This window comes from Tenrec ecaudatus, chromosome X (genome assembly GCF_050624435.1).
Source record: "Tenrec ecaudatus isolate mTenEca1 chromosome X, mTenEca1.hap1, whole genome shotgun sequence".
In the NCBI taxonomy this organism is placed as follows: Eukaryota; Metazoa; Chordata; class Mammalia; order Afrosoricida; family Tenrecidae; genus Tenrec; species Tenrec ecaudatus.
This window is the reverse complement of record NC_134548.1, coordinates 39,279,077-39,284,642: the sequence shown is the minus strand read 5'-3', so window position 1 is coordinate 39,284,642 and position 5,566 is coordinate 39,279,077.

Genomic DNA, 5,566 nt, shown 5'->3' with positions numbered 1-5,566 from the left:
CATCATTCACTATTTTCCCCATAGAATCTTTCAATATTCCAGCTAGAAGCTTGAATAATGACTTGAGTCCTTTCAGTTTCAGATATGATGAGCCTGTTCTTCCTTTTTCATTTTCTAACTCTAAGTCTTTGCACATTTCATTATAATGTTTGACTTTGTTTTCTCAAGCTGCCCTTTGAAATTTTCTATTCAGTTCTCTGACTTCATCCTTTTATTTACTTTATTTACTATAAGATTAAAAGCAAATTTCAGAGCCTCTTCTGACATCCACTTTGATATTTTCTTTCTTTCCTACATTTCGAATGACCTTTTTTGCTTTCATTATGAATAATGTTATTGATGTCTCCACAGCTCATCAAGTCTTCTGTCATTGGTATTTAATGTGTCTAAGCAATTCTTGATATGGTCTTGAAATTCAGATAGGATATACTCAAGGTTGTATTTTGGCTCTCATGTACTTGTTTTCATTTTCTTCAACTTTAACCTGAACTTACAAAAAAATTGATAGTCTGTTTCATAGTCCGCTCTTGGTCTGATATTGAGCTTCTCCATCTTCTCTTCTCTCAGATGTAGTTAATTTGATTTCTGTGTACTCCATCTGGAGAAATCTGTGTGTATACTCACTTTCTGTGTTGTTGAAAAAAGATATTTGCTATGAATAAGTCATTGGTTTATCACATGATCTCCAGATTCATTTCTTACACCAAGTCCATATTTCCCAACAACTGTTTCTTCCTCTTTATTTCTAACTTTTGCATTCAAATTTCAAATAATTATTAATTCATCATGATTGCATGTTTGCTCTGTTTCATACTGAAGTAATTGGTAGAATTCTTCATTCTTCATCACTAGCTATTGTGTTTGGTGCATAATTTTAAATAATAGTTGTATTGTTTGTATTTCCTTAATGGCAGATAGATACAGACAGTATTGTACTTTATGATGAATTTTGCAATATCTTTTTTTACAGCGAATACCATGCCATTCTTTTTGATTATGTTATTTCCCACAAAGTAAATCATTTGATTTTCTGATTTCAAAAGGCCAATTCTAGTCAATTTCAGTTCCCTAATTCCTATGATATTGATCACTATATGTTCCATTTTATTTTTGATGACTTCCAATATTTCTAGATTTATGTTTAGCACACTCCAAGTTTCAATCCTTAGAACTTTTTTGCAGCTGTTTCTCCCTACTTTAGTACTCCATCAGCAACTGAAGATCCCAAAGTCTCCACCTTCACAAGCTTTACTCCACTCATGCCACCTTGGTCAACTCCACTCTGCGAAAACTGTCCCTTCCCAGTCACATTTCAAGTGCTGTCTGGCCAGAGTGACCCATCCTCTGGCACTATATCTTACAATGTTCTGCTTCCACTCATTGGGCTTTCCATATCTGTCAATGTTTCAAGGCAATACAGAAGGTTTTAAGGGGCTACTTCCTCTAAAATGGCACAGATTCCTTCTTCATTGTTCGTTTGAATTTTGAAGTTCCACTGGAAATCATTCCCTTTGGGTTACTCTGCTGGCATTTGAAAAATTTTACCAATGACATAGCTTCCAGCATCACAGCAACACATGAGCTACCACAGTGTGACAAACTGACAGACAAGTGGTGGGGTCCTGGATAGAGTGGGAAAATTATGGAACAAAACTCAAAATCACAAAATGGTCACGCTTACTAGTTTGATAGACATGGGTGTAATTACTGAAGTGATAGCTCTTAGATACCCTTCACACCTGGAACGGAAATTGTCACCTTGGCTCAACTATCATCCAAATAATAGAATAACCTGTGTGATGAACAGTAATACTAGTAATATACTCACTCCTTAGATCAAACAATCATATGAGATCAAAAGGGCAGCATTTGCCCTGGGATAAATCTCAGAAGGCAGAAAGGGATAAGAAAGAAGGAGAATGACAATGTTAAACACAGCAATGAAATTAAAAGCATGCTGCTACTGTTTAGTGGGGATTGCAATCATTGTTATAAACAAATAATGTGTGACTAATTGAGTGGGAAATCAAATTGCATTGTATACTTTAAATCACAATAAAATTTTTGTATGTTTTTTAAAAGATGCATTGATAATCATTGGTGATTGGAAATGAGCCAAAATGGAAATATGGTGTGTTAGGCAGGGTGCTCTAGAGAAATGAGATCAGGACACTTATAATTAGATCACTAGCTAGCTAGCTAGATAGGTTTATACGGTAAAAATGAATATAACAGCTAATTAGTCCACATAGCAGTACAGAGGGTTAAATTCAACTCACTTCCATGGAACAATTAATATACTGGAAGTCCTTCAACTCATGCTGGCAGCTGGATCCAAGGTCAAGGAAGAAGACTGCAGATTCCTCCCTGGGAAAGTCAAACAGAGTCTGCCCACAGGCAACAGGAAGCAGGTTGGGTCACCAACAGTCAGTAGCTTGGGAGCTTAGCGAAGCAGGCCCACATGGGATGTTGAACGCAAGCAATGAAAGGCGACAGAATTAAAAAGCCTCTAGCTCCAGTGATGTACAATGTATGCACCAGCAGCATGGCGAAGCAGGTCTCTAAGGACCCTCAAGCTGGAGCGACAGGATCCAATGGTTGGCCTGGTCTGTAGGCACTGTAGCTCACAGGTTGAGGCAGAGAACTTAGCTATAACAGCAGCATGAATGCTCCAGCACACTCGTTCCATCGCCAGAGAGCAAGAGACAGGGAGGAGTACAGGCCTTGAAGAGCCATTTATCTCTCTGTCTTCCAAACTGCAACTTGATAAATCCCAAATGCTCCTACTGGCCAGAATGGCACAATAAACTTAACTATTGCAGATGGGTAGTTACAAAATAAGGCCCTGATGATAGAAACTGCTGGAAGTAACATGAGATAAAATTTAGAAACTCAATGATTACTTATTGCAAATACTTCTTTTCTAAACATAGGAGACTAAGAAAGAAAAGGAACCCGAAAAAGACTGTTGCCAGAAAGCCCTAGAGTGCATTTCCTCTCCGCCCTGCAGGGTCACTTGGAGTTGAAATCAACTACATGGCAATAGGTTTGGGTTTTTTTCCTCAGATTTTTATCAGTGAAATGACAACATGAATACTCCTTATATTATTAGTTGTTATGCCATTAATTGATGATACCAATGAAGCCCCCAACATGGAAATGCAGAAGGCACTGGATAAATATCAGTGCTTCCTATTATTTTTTTTTACATTCTTTGAACAACCACGACATCAACTTTCAATTATGTCCTTCTCCATTTGTGTGAACTTGAATACTTTACTTACTCCGACTGAGTGTTGACCAGGAGCACTGGTGGTGGAGTGGCTATACACTGGGCTGATAACCATAAGGTCAGCAGTTCAAAACCACCAACCACTCCAGTGGAGAAAGACTAGGCTTTCTTCCATAAAGAGCTACAGTCTGAGACATCCACAGGGGGCAGTTCTACCCTGTCCTACAGGATGAGTATGAATCAGAATCAACTTGATGGCAGTCAGGTTTTTTAAACTGAATATTCAATTCCTTATTTGCAAAGTATAGATCATATTTGATCTTCCTGGGGGGTCATGAGTGTTAAATACCAGCCACTGAAGAGGTACTGTATTAATAAATATCACTCTGCAGTGCTAACTCCCATCTCGACCACACCACTGCAAATCATGTTTAGGAAAACAGGGTATTTTCCAATATTGAAAAAAATCATGTAGGGAAATCATTAGGGGGACAGCACTGTGCAAATCACAATTTACCTTTTAATCTTTAAGTAAAGCAAGTTCTAGAGAAGCTGGACTACAAGATGCATATTACACCTATAAAATCTATCATTTATAATTTTATAAAAATTATGTGAGTTTCAGGTTTATGAGACTTCTACTTATAGTTCTCAGTTTCATTTTTTATCGTTTGAGTTTTTTACTAACATAAACTAACAAAACCACATAGCCCATTGCTTTCAAGTCAATTCCAACTCAGGCCAGCCTCATGTGTTACCGATTTAAACAGCTCCATGGCTTTATAACAGGGCTTCTTTGCTGTGATCCTTACAGAAACCGATTGCCAGGCCTTTCTTCCACAGTGCCAACATTTCAGTTAGTTAAACACACACACACACACACACACACAATTCAAAAAACGAAACCCACTACCACTGATTTGATTTCAACTGACAACTTCTTATAGCAGTGGTTCTCAACATTCCACATGTCGTGACCCTTTTATACAGTTCCTCATGTTGTAGTGACTTCCCCGCAATAAAATTATTTTCCTTGCTACTTCATAACTGTAATTTTGCTACTTTTATGAATTAAGTGATCCCTGTGAAAGGGTCATTTGACCCCCAAAACGGTGGTGACCCACAGGTTGAGAACCGCTGTCATGTAGGGTTCCCAAGGTTTAAATCTGCATTAGGTTGGTGGGCCAGTTCAAATAATGTATGCCATGCAGAATCCTTTGTTGAGCAACAGGTGGATCCTTTAAATGATAATAACTGAAAGAAATTGTGGATGTATTTTCTAATTATCAACAACCATTTAATGCCAATGTTATGGTTTCCTGTGTTATTAATGAGCAAACTGAAGCACCAAGAACTTAAGTAAGTTGCTCACAGTGATGGAATTCGGTCAGTGGCCGAGCTGGGATATGAACTCAGATTATCTTTCTTTAATGTTAAAAGAAATATAGTAAACCTATTACCACAAAAATGCTGACAAATTTATCATAGAGGTTTCCTGTTCTATTTCCTCTCTCTGCACTCTGTTCTTCATTTGGCAGGCCAAGGCCAATGTCTAATGCCTATGGCCAAGTAGCTTTAACATTATTTTTTGAAAAATTTCTAACCTGATATGGGTACATGGAGATATTGAATTCGACTTACCTCCTGCTTCTAGGCACCATGCATGTAAGATGGGTTTCCTAGTTTGTCTCAATGAGAAAGCCAGAAAGGCATTGTGAAAAGCTTGCTTCAACACAAATTTGGATCTCACTGTCTTGCTCCTGTCACCAGTGTGATCTTGTGGCTAGAGAAGAAAAATGAATTCAGTGTCACTGGTCTTTTAAAACAAATGTTGCTTGTTAGAAAGCATGCCATGGTCATTTAAATGGCAGGAATGATTTGAAAACTTGTGAAGTTGAGACTTTGTAAAAAGCATAGATAAAGTTTGCTGGAATTTTCTCATGTGACTTTAGGCTCTCCTGTATATTTTTACAATTTCTACTTTCAGAGGTGTCCTGTACTTTCTTACTACCTGCAGGTTTTATCTCCCAAAGCTATGAGCACTAGGCACTCTTGCCCCTCTGCTCCAAGGAACCCTGGTGGTAATGTTGGGTAAATGTTGGAATGCTAACCACAAGGTCAGTGATTAAAAACGACCAGTCCTTCTGGAGTTGAAAGATGAGGTTATCTGCTCCCATAAAGATTTGCGTCAGAAACCCTATGTAGAGTCACTATGAGTTATAACTGAGTAGGTGACAGCAGATCTTAGGAGCTCCATAATCACAATAAATACTAAATCTAGCTCCAACATCTATTCATTTGATTATCTAGATATAAAGTCATTTGTGTTAACAG